The sequence below is a fragment of the Chiloscyllium plagiosum genome, unplaced genomic scaffold, assembly GCF_037043375.1.
Source record: "Chiloscyllium plagiosum isolate Xiang-an unplaced genomic scaffold, Cpla_swu_hap1 HiC_scaffold_46, whole genome shotgun sequence".
NCBI lineage: Eukaryota > Metazoa > Chordata > Chondrichthyes > Orectolobiformes > Hemiscylliidae > Chiloscyllium > Chiloscyllium plagiosum.
In genome coordinates, this window is record NW_028270184.1 from 23,288,989 (window position 1) to 23,309,626 (window position 20,638).

General features: G+C 43.4%; 1 protein-coding gene and 1 long non-coding RNA gene across 3 annotated transcripts in view; both read left to right on the plus strand.

Moving 5' to 3' along the window:
* Positions 1-20,638, plus strand: part of LOC148136295 (uncharacterized) — a 328,974-nt gene that overhangs the window by 253,700 nt on the left and 54,636 nt on the right. The gene's annotated exons all lie outside the window — the stretch shown is intronic.
* Positions 3,681-14,654, plus strand: LOC148136298 (uncharacterized). 2 transcript variants are annotated; one of them, XR_015754532.1, is made up of 3 exons: positions 3,681-3,769; positions 5,253-5,420; positions 14,396-14,654. It is a non-coding gene; the product is annotated as an uncharacterized LOC148136298 (long non-coding RNA). The 2 variants fall into 2 exon arrangements; XR_015754533.1 differs by having other exon boundaries at positions 3,694-3,773.

The following is a 20,638-nucleotide window of genomic DNA, read 5'->3' on the forward strand; positions in this document are numbered from 1 at the left end:
ATCTGTGCCATCTTTGAATTCACTCTGAGAACTGAAATTCTGAAATAAAGTGGAAGGTTAGGCAGGGAGCATTTAAATCTTCATGCTGTAACGTCAATAGCTAAGTTCATTCTCTCAAAAGCACAGTCCCAAAAACCAAATTAAACCATGATCTATGCCTATGTTTGACCATCTCGTTCTCTCCCAGAAACAAATGGAAATTGCTGTTCTGAGGAAAGCTCATTGGACCGAAATATGTCTATCCATAGATGCTGCCAGACCTGCTGCGCTTTTCCCTCAATTTTTGTTTTTGTTTCTTATGTCCAGTATCCACAGTTCTTTCGATTTTATGTTCTATCCCAGGCTTGTACACAACAATTCCCAGGTACTGGCCTGATCAATTCCCAAACATTTCTTATCTGGTTCAATGTGCTGCTCTCCCACTGTGCTGAAACATCTACAGGATCCTATTGATCAAGAGCTAACCTGCCATTACCTGTGAGGCCCCACCTCACGAACAAACAGCAGCTTGTTTGTTTGTTTTGTTGAAACACAAGTTGCTGTTCACAATCCAAAGATCATATCCAGCTCATTGCAGTTCACAGCTACAAATCAAAATTGATAAAATAATAAATTAAACGAAAAGTTGGCGAAGGTTTGAACACTAATCCTAAGAGGCCCTCAGTTAAATGAACTGACCTGGTGTGTGATTGAACACAGTTCACTGACAGAGAATAGCAATGGAGATCAGGTGGCAAATCAAACTGTTGAACCCAACCTCTGTCACCAATTGTGTGCCATTACAGAGATGACTATCATCCTTTGTAGTTTACTTTTACAAACCAAAGCTAATCTGATGTTGTGTTTGACCCAACCATTCACTAGATAAATAGTAAGTGAATGCTGTATCTAGTTCAATGCAGAATACGTTGCTAACACAGCAAGGCTGCCATTCATGTATCTGGAACTGTTACGGGTGAGGTCAGGGTGGGTTTGAAATAGAGGTTCAACAGTCTGTGATTTACAGGAGGCATGATCTGCCCTTTGTGGTAGCACAAAATTCACCATTCACCTCAGCAGCAGGGAGATTGGGCAGCTCATCACCACATATTTTACATGACTGTTGGGATGAACAATTATCCATTCTGCTTGGAACTGAAAACATGGCTTGTGTATTGTTAAATGCATCAGAGAAGCAAGAATTTATTGATTGATTGATGTCTATAAGTCTTTTTCTTTGTTGTGTTATCCAAGCAGGGCAATAATGCCTCACAATTAACCATTACTTTTACTCTTTGCTGGATTACATATGGATGAGTTCAATGGAATATAATTGCACAAATGTTTTAAAAAATTGGATATAAGACAATCAATTTTCTGTCTTGCGTTCAACTTGTCATAGAGTCAAATAACATGGAAACAGACCCTTTGGTCCAACCAGTCCATGCTGAACGTAATCCCAAACTAAACTAGTCCCACCTGCCTGCTCCAGGCCCATATCCCTCCAAACCTTTCCTTCTCATGTATTTATCAAAATATCTTTTAGAGTCATAGATATGTACAGCATGGAAACAGACCCTTCGATCCAACCTGTCCACGCCGACCAGATATCCCAATCCAACCTCGTCCCACCTGCCAGCACCCAGCCCATATCCCTTCAAACCCTTCCTATTCATATACCCATCCAAATGCCTCTTAAATGTTGCAATTGTACCAGCCTCCACCACATCCTCTGGCAGCTCATTCCATACACGTACCACCCTCTGCGTGAAAAAGTTGCCCCTCAGGTCTCTTTTATATCTTTCCCCTCTCACCCTAAACCTATGCCCTCTAGTTCTGGACTACTCAACCCCAGGGAAAAGACTTTGTCTATTTAGCCTATCCATGCCCCTCATAATTTTGTAAACCTCTATAAGGTCACCCCACAGCCTCCGAGGCTCCAGGGAAAACAGCCCCAGCCTGTTAAGCTTCTCCCTGTAGCTCAAATCCTCCAGCCCTGGCAACATCTTTGTAAATCTTTTCTGAACCCTTTCAAGTTTCACAACATCTTTCCAATAGAAAGGAGCCCAGATTGCACACAATATTCCAACAGTGGCGTAACCAATGTCTGGTACAGCCGCAACATGACCTCCCAACTTCTGTATTCAATACTCTGACCAATAAAGGAAAGCATACCAAACGCCTTCTTTACTATCCTATCTACCTGCGACTCCACTTTCAAGGAGCTATGAACCTGCACTCCAAGGTCTCTTTGTTCAGCAACACTCCCTAGGACCTTACCATTAAGTGTATAAGTCCTGCTATGATTTGCTTTCCCAAAATGCAGCAACTCGCATTTATCTGAATTAAACTCCATCTGCCACTAATTGCACCCATATCCACCACTTCCTCAGGAACTACCCTCTGAGTTTAAAAAAAATTCTTCTTGTGACTTTTTTAACTCTGTCTCCTCTCACCTTAAAAATGTGCCCCTAGTCTTGAAAACCCCCATCCTCGGGAAAAGACACCTACCATTAAGCCTTTTTATACCGCTGATGATTTTATAACCCTCTGAGGTCACCTTTCAATCTCTTATGCTCCAGTGGGAAAAAATCCCAGTCTATCCAGCCTCTCCTAATAACTCAAACCTTCCATATCAAAGCTTCCTGGTAAACCTTTTCTGAACCTCCTCCACCTTAACAATATTCTTCTTTTACCTAAGTGATTATAACTGGACACAGTATTCCAGAAGAGGCCTCACCAATGTAAACTTCAAAGAATTATGTACCTGAATCCTTAGCTCCTTCTGTTGTACAACACTGTCCAAAGCCCTCCCATTAACTGATTAACCTCTCCCCAAGTTTGTTGCATCAAAATGCATTTATCTAGATTGAACTCCATCTGCCATTTCTCAACCCATTGACCCATTTTGTCAAAATCCCTTAGAAAATCCTCTTCTTTACTATGCCACCAATTTTGATATCATTTGCAAACTTACTAACCATGCCTTCTGTATTTTCATCCAAATCATTTCTATAAGTGACAAACAAAACACAAGCCAGAACCGATCCCCGTGGAACATCGGTGGTGACAGGCCTTCAAGTCTGAAAAACAACCCTCCACATTGTCTCCTGCTGATAAGCCAATTTTGTATCCAATTGGCAAGCTCTCCCTGAATCCCATGTGTCCAGCTTTGGGTTAAAATATATATTCTATTTCCAGGTCATAAAATGGGTAGTACATAATAAGGCCATCTGGCCAATTATGTCTGCACTGGCTCCTTAAATGGCCTACACACTTCATCCTATTCCCCTCCTCTTCCCTCAAAGCTATCACATGTTTTCTCCTTCAGGTATGTATCAAATTCCTCTTTTCAGAGTTGTGCTGGGTTGTACTGTCAATAGCCTTTCAGTCGGTGAATGAGTAACAGCAATTTACTGAGTAAAATATATGATAAGAACTGTACACCTCTCATTTTTCACCATTCAAACAATTAATCTACTGTTTGAAATATGTGTTCACTGGTCACCAACTAATTCAGTGAGAATAGTTATGCAAGATTTCAATCTGTTTTCTAATACTGCACAACACAGTTCTATCTACCCATGCCTCAGTGTGTCAATGAGAAACAATTGGATGGAGTTTCTGTAAGGTGAAGTTTATGTTATGTTAATCGGAGAGATTTCCCACCCCTTGATTGTTTTTTTTTTTCCGTGGCTGTTAGGCTGAATGACAATAACATTGGAGATACAGGAGTCAACATTTTGTCTGCATCATTGGCGCATTCGGAATGCAAAACAAAGCGATTGGAGTAGGTAATCTTCCCAACATTAACCCCAAATTTTATGTGCAATGATTTGTGGCAAGTCGGGAATTTGCTGTATCTTTGGCATGACCACTGTTGAAAATATAGGGAAGGTGAGGACTGCAGATGCTGGAGATCAGAGTCAAGAGTGTGGTGCTGGAAAAGCACAGCCAGTCAGGCAGCATCCGAAGAGCAGGAGAATCGATGCTTTGAACATAAACCCTTTATTAGGACTCCTGATGAAGGGTTTATGTTCGAAATGTCGATTTTCCTGCTCCTCGGATGCTGCCTGACCGGCTATGCTTTTCCAGCACCACATTCTTCGATCTTGCTAGACTGCACCTGGAGTATTCTGTTCTGTTCTGCACAACAAGTATATATTAGACTGCAATCAAATTTCAACAGGAAGATATTAGGGAGAAATTGAATCAGAATCTTTTTGTGGAAATTATGGTCACATGGTAACCAATGGAGATGTTTAAAATGCTGAATGATGGGACAGGTCGTTAGCTAAAAGATCAAGGAAAGAGCATTATTTTAAAGTTACAGTTAAGCCATTCATTCAGGAGCCAGTTCAAACCACACTTCTTCCAACTGGAGAAGCACAATTTTCAGATTCTCAACAAAAAGAGTTGTTAAGATTCAGAGACGAAAGTAAAAAAGTTAAGTTAATTTTTTTGTTCAATTAATACAATTTGGCCTAAGCTGATGTGTTTACACCCCACGTTGTTACAATGCTTGAGGAGAGATGCAGGGCATCGGAGAAAGGAAGAAATGACTCATGAAAAGGATTTCATGGATCATGAACATAAGGTCTGAAGATAGATTGCAAACATTGGATCCGTCTCCATTAAGGAAAGGAAGCTGTGATGTAATTTGAATGAAGTATTAAAAATGATAATGACAGTGGAAAGAGTCGGTAGCAATAAACTGTTCACTGCCATGAAATGATCAAGTATGTCAGCACAAAAATTCAAGAAATCGCCAAAAGATGCAAGAACAATGTGAGATAATCTTTTCTGCACAGTGACTGGTTAAGGTTGGAATGTTGTGCCTGACTGACATCATGGCAGAGGCCGGTTCAACTGAAGTGTTCAAAAAGGAATTAAACTTTGGTCTGGAAAGGCCCAGTGCACAGGGATACGGGATACAGAGTGGCAGGAAGTGAATTGCTCATTCGGAGCCTCGAATCACCTCCTCCTGCACTGTACCCTGTTTGATTCTGAGAGGCTGTAGGAACGCATATTCTTTTCAAAATTAAGAGTAATGTCTTTCAATTAAGGAATAATAGTGTTAAAGACTAAAAGCATTAAAGTTAATTGATTATTAGTTCGTCATTACTGAGTCAAATAAAATGAAAAGGAGGCTGATGGTTCAAAAGCTTTCTCACTTTGTTATGCTGATCCAATTATTGCTCTTCCTTCTCAGTGGAATTTCTTTTATCTTTTCGAGCTGTATTGAAAACTGATTTGTAATTATCAATCTTTAGTTTGCAGGATAACAATTTGACATTTGCTTGCATTGAAGACCTGAGGATGGCATTTAGTCAGAGCGAATCATTGTCAATGCTATACCTAGATGGAAATAAATTCACAGATGATTGCATTCCGAAAATGAGAAACTTCATCATCAACTGCAAGAATTTGGAGCTGATTCAGTGAGTGCATATGTTAAAACATTAAACATTTCCATTGTATTGTAAACAATAATTTCCTTAAGTCATGTCCACAGCAAGTTCTTCAGGGGTGCTTAACATATTAATTCACTGGAACATAGAAAATCAGAGCAGCAGCAGGCCATTCAGCCCATAGACCCTGATCTATCATTATACATGTCATGGATGATTATCCAACTTTGAACCCTGTTCCTGTTTTCTTCCTGATATCCTTGACCCCTTTAACCCTTAAGAACTTTATCTGCCTGGAGTTATAGAGATGTTCAGCACAGAAACAAGCTCTTTTGTCTAACTGTCCATGTCGAACAGACCCCAAATTAATCTAGTTCAGATGGAGTTTAATTTAGATAAATGTGAGGTGCTACATTTTGGAAAGGCAAATCAGGGCATGACTTATACACTTAATGGGAAGGTCCTGGAGACTGTGCTGAACAAAGAGACCTTGAAGTGCAGGTTCATAGTTCCTTGCAAGTGGAGTCACAGGTAGATAGGATAGTGAAGAAGGCATTTGGTATGCTTTCCTTTATTGGTCAGAGGACTGAGTATAGGAGTTGGAGGTTGAGGGGTGACCTTATAGAGGTTTATAAAATAATGAGTCCCATGGTTAGGGTAAATAGACAAGTTCTTTCTCTGGGATGGGGGAGTCCAGAACTAGAGGGTGTAGGTTTAGGGTGAGAGGGGAAACATTGAAAAGGGACCTAAGGGGTAACCTCTTCATGCAGAGGGTGGTGCGTGTATGGAATGAACTGCCAGAGAAATGGTGGAGGCTGGTACAATTATGATGTTTAAAAGGCATCTGGGTGGGCACAAGAATAGGAAGGAAATGGGACAAGCGCTGGCAAATGGAACTAGATTAGATTAGGATGTGAAGCTGCCAGTGTTGGACTGGGGTATACAGAGTTAAAAATCACTCAACACCAGGTTGTAGTCCAACAGGTTTAATTGGGAGCACTAGCTTTCGGAGCACTGTTCCAGACAACCACCTGATGGAGCAGTGCTCCGAAAGCTAGTGCTTACAATTAAACCTGTTGGACTATAACCTGGTGTTGAATGATTTTTGGATTAGGTTCGGATATCTGGTCAGCATGGACGAGTTGGACCGAAGGATCTGTTTCTGCGCTGTACATGTCTCTGACTTGTTATGGACCAGGCCAGACCCCCTCAGAACATTTCAAGAAAGTAGCCCAGACCCTAACATTGCTCGTTGTTTTAAGAAGGTGTAAAGTGGATATTCCAGGAGAGGTGCCATTGGTCAAACCACTTCATTTTAAACAAAACCAAATTTATTTACAAGATTAGTCAATGAAATAGAAGCAAAAGAGAACTGAATGCAGAATTAGATTAGATTACAGATTAGATTACATTACAGTGTGGAAACAGGCCCTTCGGCCCAACAAGTCCACACCAACCCGCCGAAGCGCAACTCACCCATACCCCTACATTTACCCCTTACCTAACACTACGGGCAATTTAGCATGGCCAATTCACATTGTGGGAGGAAACCGGAGCACCCGGAGGAAACCCACGCAGACACGGGGAGAATGTGCAAACTCCACACAGTCAGTCGCCTGAGGCCGGAATTGAACCCGGTCCTCAGGCTCTGTGAGGCAGCAGTGCTAACTGCTGTGCCACCGTGCTGCCCACTAAATAACCTCACCTATCCAAAAACCAAACAGACTTTACCTGTTGTTCCCTATACTTGCAATAATCCCCATAAACACCTCGTGGCACAAAAGGTAGCATCAAACTCAGGGTCTTCCAGGAGAGAGATGTCAGACAGAGAGGATCAGCACAAACCTTCTTTCACGTAACTGTTTCTTGGATCAGCAGCCTCAAAACAATACCTGCCTGCTTTCAGTGAATAGCCAGACGTCCAAAAACCAAATCAAACCAGAGAAAAGCTGAGCTGGGGGAAGTGACTATTCCCCTTTCATTGCACAAATTCTGTTAAAAATAAAACTTTTTGCTGGAGGCAGTATCTGTAGCTATAATCAAACTGGCCCTAAAACCCTTCGAAACCCAAAACTTTTGGAACCTGTGTCTTTTACGATCTCTCTGGGGGGAAGAAAATCAAGTACAACAGAACCTTGTTAAAGGAGCAGCATCATCACAGACTCTATTTGACAGCATTTGGCCCTAATCCCCCTCAACCCTTCGCATTTATAAACCCATCCAGATGCCTTTTATATGCTATAATTGTACCAGCTTCCACCACTTCCTCTGGCAGCTCACGCCAATCTCATACCATCCCTCTGTGTGAAAAAGTTGCCCCTTAGGACCCTTTTAAATCTTGCCCCCTCAACTTAACCCTATGCCCCCTAGTTTTGGTCTCCTCCAACCCTGGGGAAAACATCTTGACTATTTGCCCTACCCATGCCCCTCATTGTTTTATAAACCTCAATAAGGTCACCCCTCAGCCTCCCATGCTTCAAGGGTAACAGCCCCAGCCTATTCAGCCTCTCCCTCTAGATCAAACCCTCCAACCCCAGCAACATCCTTGTAAATCCTTTCTGAACCATTTCAACTTCCACAACATCCTTCCTATAGCAAGAAGCCCAGAGCTGCAGGCAGCATTTCAAAAGTGGCCAAAGCAATGGCCTGCACAGCCACAACATGACATACTAAAGCAAAGAAATACAGATAGTAGAAACCTGAAACAAAAGCCAAAATTGCTGAAGAAACTCAACAAGCCTGACAGCATCTGTGGAGAGAAAGTAAAGTTAATGTTTCGAGTCCAGTGATCCTTCTTCACAGCTGACTCTGTTTCTCTATGTGTAAACCTGCTGGGTTTCACCAGAAATTTCTGTTCTTTTTGAGAACAATATTTAACTTTTTCTTTCCAACCATTCAGCGTTTTAGCCAACAAGCACTCTCTCTGTCAGGGAATTTCACAGACTCACCTCAACCTGAGTGAAGAAATTTATCCTCAGCTCAGCTCGAAATAGCCGACCCCAGATCCTTAGACATTGACCCTTTGTTCTGGACCTTGGGAACATCCTTCCTGTGTTGACCCTGACATAGAACATAGAACATAGAAGAATACAGCGCAGTACAGGCCCTTTGGCCCTCGATGTTGCGCCGATCCAAGCCCACCTAACCTTTCCTAACCCACTATCCTCCATATACCTATCCAATGCCCGCTTAAATGCCCATAAAGAGGGAGAGTCCACCACTGCTACTGGCAGGGCATTCCATGAACTTACGACTCGCTGAGTGAAGAACCTACCCCTAACTTCAGTCCTATATCTACCCCCCCTTAATTTAAAGCTATGCCCCCTTGTAATACCCGACTCCATACGCGGGAAAAGGTTCACACTGTCAACCCTATCTAACCCCCTAATCATCTTGTACACCTCAATCAAGTCACCCCTAAACCTTCTTTTCTCTAATGAAAACAGCCTCAAGTGTCTCAGTCTTTCCTCATACGATCTTCCTTCCATACCAGGCAACATCCTGGTAAACCTCCTCTGCACCCGTTCCAGTGCCTCCACATCCTTCCTATAGTATGGCGACCAAAACTGCACACAATATTCCAGATGCGGCCGCACCAGAGTCTTATACAACTGCATCATGACCTCAGGACTCCGGAACTCAATTCCTCTACCAATAAAAGCCAGTACGCCATATGCCTTCCTCACCGCACTATTTACCTGGGTGGCAACCTTCAGAGATCTGTGTACATGGACACCAAGATCCCTCTGCTCATCCACACTACCAAGTATCCGACCATTAGCCCAGTACCCCATCTTTTTGTTATTCTTCCCAAAGTGAATCACCTCACACTTAGCTACATTGAATTCCATTTGCCACCTTTCTGCCCAGCTCTGCAGCTTCTCTATATCCTGCTGTAACCTGCCACATCCTTCCTCACTGTCAACAACTCCTCCGACTTTCGTATCATCCGCAAACTTGCTCACCCAACCTTCTAACCCCTCTTCCAGGTCATTTATAAAAATGACAAACAGCAATGGTCCCAAAACAGATCCTTGCGGAACACCGCTAGTGACAGCACTCCATGAAGAAACTTTGCCATCAACTACTACCCTCTGTCTTCTTCCATCCAGCCAATTCCTAATCCAAACCTCCAACTCACCCTCAATGCCATATCTCCGTATTTTCTGCAGTAGCCTACCATGGGGAACCTTATCAAACGCCTTACTAAAATCCATATATACCACATCTACCGCTTTCCCCTCATCAACCTCCTTCGTCACCTTTTCAAAGAATTCAATAAGGTTTGTGAGGCACGACCTGCCCTTCACAAAACCATGCTGACTATCCTTGATCACATTATTCCTATCCAGATGTGCATAAATCCTATCCCTTACAATTCTCTCTAAGACTTTGCCCACAACAGAAGTGAGACTCACCGGCCTATAGTTACTAGGGTTATCCCTACTCCCCTTTTTGAACAAGGGAACCACATTTGCTATCCTCCAGTATTCTGGCACTACTCCTGTAGACAAAGAGGACATAAAAATCAAGGCCAATGGCTCTGCAATCTCCTCCCTTGCTTCCCAGAGAATCCTAGGATAAATGCCATCAGGCCCAGGGGACTTATCTATTTTCACCTTTTCCAGGATTTCCAACACCTCTTCTCTACATACCTCAAAGCCATCCATTCTACTTATTTGTGACTCAGTATTCACATCGACGACAATGCCCTGTTCCTGAGTAAATACTGAAGAAAAGTATTCATTCAGTGTCTCCCCAATCTCTTCCGCCTCCACACGCAACTTCCCACTACTATCCTTGACTGGACCTATTCCTACCCTAGTCATTCTTTTATTCCTAACATACCTATAGAAAGCCTTAGAATTTTCCCTAATCCTACCGACTAAGTACCTTTCATGTCCCCTCCTTGCTGCTCTTAGCTCTCTCTTCAGGTCCTTCCTGGCTACCCTATAACTCTCAATCGCCCCAACTGAACCTTCACGTCTCATCTTGAGATAGGCCGCCCTCTTCCATTTAACAAGGGATTCCAATTCCTTATTAAACCACGGCTCCCTCGCACGACCCTTTCCTCCTTGCCTGACAGGTACATAATTATCAAGGACACTCAATAGTTGCTCCTTGAACAAGCTCCACATATCATTTACACTCTTGCCTTGGAGTCTACTTTTCCAAGCCACACGTCCTAAGTCATGCCTCACCGCATCATAATTTCCCTGACCCCAGCTATAACTCTTGCCCTGTAGTACACACTTATCCCTCTCCATCACGAGAGTAAAAATCACCGAATTATGGTCACTATCCCCAAAGTGCTCACCTACCTCTAATTCTAACACCTGGCCTGGTTCGTTACCCAGAACCAAATCCAGTATGGCCTCACCTCTTGTTGGCCTGTCTACATATTGTATCAGGAAACTGTCCTGCACACATTGAACAAACACTGACCCATCTAACGAACTTGAGCTATAGCTTTCCCAATCAATATCAGGAAAGTTAAAGTCCCCCATAACAACCACCCTATTACTGTCACTCATCTCCTGAATCACCTTTCCTATCCTTTCTTCAATGATTCTAGGACTATTAGGAGGCCTGTAAAAGACTCCTAACAGGGTGACCTCACCTTTCCTATTCCTAACCTCAGCCCAAACTACCTCAGATGGCAAGTACTCATCCATCGTCCTTTCCACCACAGTAATACTATCTTTGACAAGCAATGCCACACCTCCCCCTCTTTTACCCCCACCTCTGACCCTACTAAAACATTTAAATCCTGGAACCTGCAACAGCCAATCCTGTCCCTGTTCTAGCCATGTCTCCGTAATAGCCACAACATCGAAGTCCCAGGTACCAACCCACGCTGCAAGTTCACCTACCTTATTTCGTATACTTCTTGCATTGAAGTATACACACTTCAAGCCACTTTCCTGTTTACAGGCACCCTCCTTTGAAATTGATGCCACGTTCCTAACCTCCCTACACTCCAGGCCCTGCACCCTGAAGCTACAATCTGGGTTCCCATGCCCCTGCAGAGTTAGTTTAAACCCCCCCCAAGAGCACTAGCAAACCTCCCCCCAAGGATACTGGTGCCCCTCAGGTTCAGGTGTAGACCATCCTGTTTATAGAGGTCCCACCGTCCCCAGAAAGAACCCCAGTTATCCAAAAACCGGAATCCCTCCCTCCTGCACCATCCCTGTAGCCACGCATTTAAGTGTTCTCTTTCCCTATTCCTCGAATCTCTATCACGTGGCACGGGTAACAAACCAGAGACAACAACTCTGTTCGTTCTAACTCTGAGCTTCCAACCTAGCTCCCTGAAAGCCTGTCTAACATCCTCGGCACTCCTCCTACCTATGTCGTTGGTGCCAATATGGACCACGACTTCGGGCTGCTCCCCCTCCCCCTCCAGGACCCGGAAAACACGATCAGAGACATCACGTACCCTTGCACCTGGGAGGCAACATACCAAACGGGAGTCTCTCTTGTTCCCACAAAACCGCCTATCTGTGCCCCGAACTATCGAGTCCCCAATTACTACTGCTCTGCTCTTCTTCACCCTTCCCTTCTGAGTAACGGGGACAGGCTCCGTACCAGAGACCTGAGCCCCGTTACTTACCCCTGGTAAGTCATCCCCCCCACAAGTATCCAAAACGGTATACTTGTTCTTGAGGGAAACGGCCGCAGGGGGTCCCTGCACTGGCTGCTTCCCCCCAGTCCCCCTCACTGTCACCCATCTATCTGCCATCTTTGGAGTTACTACTTCCCTATAACTCTGATCTATGACCCCCTCTGCCTCCCGAATGATCCGAAGTTCATCCAACTCCAGCTCCAGTTCCCTAACACGGTCTTGGAGGAGCTGGAGATGGGTGCACTTCCTGCAAGTGTAATCGGCAGGGACGTCGATGGCATCCCTCACCTCATACATGTTGCAGGAGGAACATTGCACTGCCTTCACTGCCATCCCTCTAAAGCTAACTTTTATTTTAAAAAAAACTGGGTCTAAAGAATACAACAAGCAAAATTCAGCACTTACCTACTTACCACAACAGATGTTATTATTAGGTTAGAGGAGGAGGGCGGGTGGGAGGCACTACCCGTGTAGTGCCTCGGGTTCCTCTCCTTCGCGCTTTCCTTCCCGGCTGCCCCTCTGGTCGTCGTCACTTCCCCCTGGTGCTCCCGCTCTGTGAAGAGAGTGTGAAAGAGAAAAAAAACACCGCTGCCCGCTACCGGTAAGTACTTTTAGAACCAAACGGTCTTACCTTCGCTGCTGCTCGCACTGGAAATGACCGACGGCTTCGAAGGGTGAGTATAAATACTGTTAGAATTTTGTAGGTTTCTAAAAGGTGCCCATATTATTCTAACCTACAGTGAAAATAGTCCTAACTGATCCAGTCTCTCTTCATTCATCAGTCCTGCTATCCCATGAGTCAGTCTGGGAAACCTTTGTCGTATTCCTTCTATGCATGAATGTCCTTCCTTAGATAAGGGACAAAAACTATACACATGACTTCAGGTGTGGTCTCACCAAGACACTGCATGTAGGCAACTAGATAGCCCTGCTTCTCTCTTTTTTTTTTCTCTTTTTCTGTCTCTCTGTCTGTCTGTCTGTCTGTCTCTCTCTCTCTCTCTTTGCCTCTCTTCGCCTCAGCATGCTACTCTAAGGGGTTGTGGGGGGGGAGAGAGACTGTCACACATCTCCTTCTGGAATTTGTCTTTGCAAAGGAAGTCTGGAGAAAGATGCAGTGGCCTTTGTCGAGGTTCGTCCTGAGTAGCTCCATGACGCAAGACTCTGTGCTCTACAGTCTGTTCCCTGGGACGCACAACGAGACAAACATCAACTGCTCCTGGAGGACCGTCACCTCGCTGAAAGACACTCTTTGCTCTGCTTTAAAGTTGTTGATTGTTAGTTCCCACCTGAATCACACACACTGCTGTTCACCCTCCCTTTCCAGGGGTTAATCCAGCTGTTCTTGGACACTGAATACTCAATCTCCTTCCCTGTTCTAGTGATTCAACTCCCAGAATTTTCCTCAGTCACTTTTCACTACCACCCTCTGGTGGATGCTCTTTCTCCTGCTGAGTCCCATGGCTTCCGCAATTCCCATCTCATGAAGTTGAAACAAGTTGTTATCTCTTATTGGTTCCCTTTGCGCGAGTTTCAGGTCTAGTCTGGTTGACAATGTCCTCACGAATTAACGAATTTGGTCCCTTGTGTTGCTTCTGAGAATCTGATGCTCCCCAGTCGGAATCTATTCTCTGTCCTTGCCATTTGAAGCACTTCTTTGAGATGGTGTTCAAAGTGCAATCAACATTTCAGTGTGAAGTGATGAAAAATCAGCAAAATAAAAATCCTTGCCCATATCTGTCTTGATACCAGTCGTTAGGAAGGAGTCATTACTGTGTTAATTACGTGTGTTGTAAACTTTAGTGCTAAAGTTGAAACCAGATATCCATCCCATTTTCATTCCATATTCATATCTGAAACGTACATCTTTAACCACACATTAAATAATTCTGACTGATATACAATGTCCTCTGAAAATACCTCTGGGCTAGACCAGGTAAGATTCCCAGATTCCCTTTGGTGATGGACATGAGTGAAGCAGATGTGTATTTACAGCAATCACTGATTAGGTTCTATGAAAATGGTGACTATGAAACTAACTTTCAATTCCAGATGGATTAATTATTTGAGATAAAATTCAGCCAGTTGCTGGCATTTGTACTCTAGGTCACTGCATTACAAGTCTAATGTGATTTCCCCCAGTCCAACTACATCCTCAATTTACATCATTCCCCAAATATTAACACCTTAGTTTCTTACAGCACTGTCTGTGTGTGCAGCAGCTCATTAGATTCTCTTTCCCCCACCACTTACACCCATTTGTTACTGTGTAGCTGCTCACAGTTTGATTTCAAAATGTGTGTTTCAATTGGAAAATTATGAATGATTCTGTCATTTTAACTTTATTAATTGGTTGGTTATTAATCATTAATTTCTTTCTTAGATTATGGAGGAATCAGTTCAGTTCAGATGGAAAGAAGCAGCTCCGATCACTGAGAGAATGCAGGGCTGGTGTCCGAGTATTTGTGTGATCAAAGGATCAAGAAATTACCAACTATTTGGACTTAATATTACTGAGAGTTGTATTTCTCTCACCTCCATCAAGTGAAACACATGAGATATTACATTGGCTCAAGAAAAACAATTCCTGGAATTCTGAAATAGAATGGGAACGATGTGGAGTATTCAGTAGAAACTTTCAGTAGCAGCTGGTGAGTGTCAGTGTCTGGGTGATATTCACTGTCGAGCACAGGGAAATGGAGCTATGATTGTGAAGCTTTTATAAAAGAGTCTGAGATCGCCATCATAGAAACAGGCCTTTCGGCCAGCGTGCCTATGCTGTCCAGTTTTCACCGTTAAACTAGTCCCTTTTGCCTGTGTTTGGTCCATGTACCCCCATATATACACCTGTCTAAATGTTTCTTAAATGATAAAATTGTACTCACTTCCATCACCTCTGGCAGCCCATTTCAGACACTCACCATCCTCAGTGTGAAGAAAACTGTCTTTCTATGCCCTTTTGTATCTCTCTCTTCTCACCTTAAACATATGCTCCAGAGTTTTAGACTCCCTTGGGGAAAAGCTGCTGGCTACCTACCTTATCTACGCCTCTCATGATTTTATAGTTCTGTATAAGGTCACCCCTGAATCTCCTACACTCCAGGGAAAAATGTCCCATCCTATCTCATCTCTTCTTGTAGCTCAAACCTTCCAGTCCAGGTAACATCCTAGTAAATCCTTTCTGCCCTCTTTCTAGTTTAATAGTTACTTTCTATAGTAGAGCGACTAGAACTGCACACAGTATTCCAAATGTGACCTCACTCATGTCATAGAGTCATAGAATGTACAGCATGGAAACAGACCCTTCAGTCCAACCCGTCCATGCCGAGCAGATATCCCAACCCAATCTAGTCCCACCTGCCAGCACCCCGGCCCATATCCCTCCAAACCCTTCCTATTCATATACCCATCCAAATGCCTCTTAAACGTTGCAATTGTACTATCCTCCATCACTTCCTCTGGCAGCTCATTCCATACACGTACCACCCTCTGCGTGAAATAGTTGCCCCTTAGGTCTCTTTTATATCTTTCCCCTCTCATCCTAAACCTATGCCCTCTAGTTCTGGATTCCCCGACCACAGGGAAAAGACCTTGCCTATTTACCCTATCCATGCCCCTCATAATTTTGTAAACCTCTATAAGGTCACCCCTCAGCCTCCGACGCTCCAAGGAAAACAGCTGGAGCCTGTTCAGTCTCTCCCTATAGCTCAAATCCTCCAACCCAGGCAACATCCTTGTAAATCTTTTCTTAACCCTTTCAAGTTTCACAACATCTTTCCAATAGGAAGGAGACTAGAATTGCATGCAATATTCCAACAGTGGCCTAATCAATGTCCTGCACAGCTGCAACATGACTTCCCAACTCCTATACTCAATACTCTGACCAATAAAGGAAAGCATACCAAACGCCTTCTTCACTATCCTATCTACCTGCGACTCCACTTTCAAGGAGCTATGAACCTGCACTCCAAGGTCTCCTTGTTCAGCAACACTCCCTGGGACCTTACCATTAAGTATATAAGTCCTGCTAAGATTTGCTTTCCCAAAATGTAGCACCTCGCATTTGTCTGAATTAAATTCCATCTGCCACTTCTCAGCTCATTAGCCCATCTGGTCCAGATCCTGTTGTAATCTAAGGTCACCCTCTTCGCTGTCCACTGCACCTTCAATTTTGGTGTCATTTGCAAGCTTACTAACTGGACCTCTTATGCTCACATCCAAATCATTTATGTAAATGACAAAAAGTAGAGGATCCTCGTGGCACTCCAGTGGTCACAGGCCTCCAGTCTGAAAAACAACTCTCCTCCACCACTCTCTGTCTTCTACCTTTGAGCCAGTTCTGTATTCAAATGGCTAGTTCTTCATGTATTCCATGAGATCTAACCTTGCTAATCAGTGTCCCATGGGGAACCTTGTCAAAGCCTTACTGAAGTCCATATAGATCACATCTACTGCTCTGTCCTCATCAATCCTCTTTGTTACTTCTTCAAAGAGCTCTTGTACACCTGCAACAAGGCATTCCAACTCCTGTACTCCATGCTCTGCAATTTGTTCGATTGTACAATAAACCTGTTATTAATTATTACTTATTATTATCTGTCTCCAGTTGTGCATAAAGCTGTTCAATTTATCATAAACACATCGTTGTTTGTGTAATAAACATATGTTCAAGTGTGTAATTATTCCCAGCGTTAGACTTTAGTGGCAGTCTGTGTTTGATACTGGGTCAGAGATTGGTCAGCGCTGTAGCTGTTCCCCTGTGGGAATGATAGGGTCTGCATCAACAGTGTGTGTAAATACTGGGTCAGAGATTGGTCAGCGCTGTAGCTGTTCCCCTGTGGGAATGATAGGGTCTGCATCAACAGTGTGTGTAAAATGAGTCAGGATCAGGTCATAGTTTGGAACCAGTGACCATCTGCACAACGTGTGCCTGTCCCACTCTCATCAAATACACTGGAGACCCCGACACTTGCAGAGATCCCGTTAACAAAACTCTGAAAGAAATCACATTTGTAAGGGAAGATTAATTAAGTAATCTCCCTCCCAGTCCCTAAAAGGCCATTTTTTGATGCTCCCACTGCATTCACTGTGATTTCACTTTGACCATCTCTGGTCCCTATCTCATGTCGGGTTGCAGGGTCGGGTCGACTTGTCAGTGTCCAACGGCAATTTTGTCGATTTGTCTGTTAAATATTTGCCTCTAACACAGATCTCCACAAGGCTCCATTCAGTCTTAGAGTTCAACAAATCGTCCAATGGTAAAGACTGGAAAGGACCCAGCATCTCATTGTGCACCCGTGCGTTCAATTCAGGCTGCACTCAGCTAAATATTCAAATATCAGTCTCCCACACTGTTGACTATGTATTACTGTAGACAATACAAACGTGCACTCTGCTAACTGTCCACATGTCATTGTCACACACTGTAGACAGCAATCACTGTTGAAAGTTCACACTTTGCACACTACAGAGTGTCCGTATATTAGTTATCAAATATTATAGATGTTGCATTACTGTAGATATTGTATTACTGTAGACAGTAAATATGTTGCACACTGTGGACTGTCCATACATCAGTTATCTCATACTGTAGACATTGTATTCCACACCAGCACTGTAGCTGTACTGGCACACCTTTATTAGGCATGTCACTGATGTTGTCAGGATGCACAACCTTTGCAGTATACAGTGCGACCAGTGGCAGCTTAGTGGAACAGGGAGGGTTGAACCTAGACTAAGTGTGGGATATCCAGTGACCAGGACCCAGCCCGTGCCATCCCCACATCCACACACAAACCTCTTTCTCTGTCAGACTGACTTGTTAGAACCAGCTGAGATTGCTGCAGATCTGTTCCAGTCCCAGAGTCACAGCTTCTTGATGCTGTTCAGACTGAGCTGGAGGGAAAGGAATTGCTGGACCCTTCCCTATTCCAGCAATTATTTCACACAATTCCCACGGGATCAACACAAGGTATGAATGAGACTGACATGAACCTGTAAAGTCAGCAAGTTTTACTTTTTGATTGAGTTTCTGAGGGTAAACATCAATCCTTTTCACAGACGGCCATCCAGTGATTACCCAGATCTGTTACTCAAGTCTGTTAATTGTACAAATGACCATGAGATTCAGCTCTTCCTTGACAATAAGCTAAGGGACACTGAGGTAATGCCAATGGTACCGCAACATTATACAATATTGGGGTGAAGATATAGCCACAATTACTCCTCTGTTTTCATTGATTTGGTTCCAGTTTCTTCCATCTGTGGGAAAGTTGGCATGGTGGCTCCGTGATTAGCATCACTGCTTCAATTCCCGTCTCAGGTGCCTGACTGTGTGGAGCTTGCACATTCTCCCCGTGTCTGCGTGGGTTTCCTCCGGGTGCTCCGGTTTCCTCCCACAGTCCAAAGATGTGCAGGTCAGGTGAATTGGTCATGGGAAATTGTCCGTAGTGTTAGGTAAGGGGTAAATGTAAGGGTATGGGTGGTTTGCGCTTCGGCGGGTCAGTGTGGACTTGTTGGGCTGAAGGGCCTGTTTCCACACTGTAAAGTAATCTAATCTAATCTAATCTTAAAAAAAAAGCTAGTGTACTGTGAACATGTAGATAAAAGGTGACCTGATAATGGGATACCAGCTCGGTGCAGTTTTTTCAGAATCAAAATTATTTTACCCTCTACAACACTACCTGCATCCCCCTACACACCGTTCCCCAGCAGCATCTCATTCATCCACCCGCAAAATCAGCCACTAGAGATATGCAAATGTCAAGTTAAGATATTAATAAACCTTCCATGCTTTGGAAACACTAGGATCTGTATTTGGACACTCTATGCTGTTCTATTTGTTCATTACAATGCTGATTTATGTAAAAGAACATTTCACTGCTTTCTTGATCTGGTGCCTGAATTTGGACTGTGTTGTCCCACAAATAAATGCATTTGTACAACCACTTCAATTCACCAAAATAATTCCGACTTGTTCAAATACGTGGAAAGAATGACTTCCATCGATGGGATCAGTTTGAGGAATAGTATTGCAAATGAAATTTATCACATATGTGGATCACAAAATAACAAAGCTGCCAGAAATGGTAGAGAGTAAAATTATAGACCTCCTTCTGCTCTCCATCTCTGGATCACTGTGATTCTTTTCTTTGTTCTGACCCCTCATTCCCTTACGGACTCGACTGGCTACTATAATGTGTCTGACTGTCAGAGCGTTGAGCAGCAGAATTAGATCAAATGGCAACAATGGATTAAGAACTGTAAGGAACCATTTAAATCCCACCCAGCTGGGATTCACTATAATAGCTCAGCTTTGAAATACAAAACCACGGTAGGTTGTTGTTAGAACTACAACAGCATTTCTCTTTGTGCAATATTTAGTTTTTCATTTTCTGGAAGCAGATAGTGACAAAACGATCAAAGCTGAAAGTGACAATGAACCAAACAGAGCAAGAAGTGGCTGTTATTGACAGGACATAGTTTATGCTTCACACAGGAGTTTTATCCAAGAAAGATAAAGGGAAATAATAAACATTGATCTGCCTCAGTATGACCTCAGTGATAACAACCATCAGATCAGATGCTGCCATAGCCACCAGGGAGCAAGAGGTGCAGGAAGACAGGCCACACTTTCCAGAGACAAAATATTAAGTGCCACTAAATTAACTGTTGCTTGGAAGAGAAAAGAAAATAGACTAAAATAGTTTGAAGCAAACATACTGTCCGAGTCCAGGCTATCAAATCTGTATTTTGATACAAAAAGACATGGACTTTGAATTAAGCAAATGGTTAAACATCACAACTGTGATCTCATTTAATATCAGACATGCCTAATCCAAGGTTTAATACACAGGGAGTTTATGGGATAAACTTTAGTCCACTTCCTGAAAGCTGATTGACATCTTTGTAAGTTTCAATGAGAATTTTGAACCTTGATTTAACTGACTTTGCAGTTTGAGCATTTCCCAGCCTGGTGTGGGAAATCAGGAAGCTGAAGGGAGGTAAACCCAGAATCAGTGAAAATGTAAGCACACTTCTTATCAGGCTGGACAAATGGGAATGGTTTTCTTTGACTTAGCTCACCTATTTTAGAGTCACGAGAAGCTAAAGCTGCACAATGTTGAAGATCGGATCCCATTCCGGTTGTATCTTCAGATCGTACTGGAATTTGGTCAATCTAAGTTTGGTCAGACATTCCTAATTTTAGACATTTCCTGGACCAGAATTCCATTCCAGATTCCACCATGTTACCCCATTTCCCATCACACCTCTGGATGATGAGTTGAGTGGCCTCTTGCAGATGAGTAACAGAAGGTCCAAATATGAGGATGAAGCCCTGTATGGAAGAGTTGTCTTCTGACCAAAGTTTAAACACGTTGTCAAAGAACCATATCATTAGCAGTGACCTCAGTCACCAAAGTGGACCAAATGCAGCTGGACCTCAGTTTGCTCTGGATTCCCCATTTGGGTAGAGGTGGGAGCAGGAGAGCAAGATGAGGTGGGACAATGAAGCAAATAGAAACAAAATCAAAGCTTTTGGAACAGATTCAATTCTGTAGAAGGGTCACCAGGCTCAAAACGTTGACTTTGTTTTCTCTACACAGATGCTGCCAGACCTGCAGAG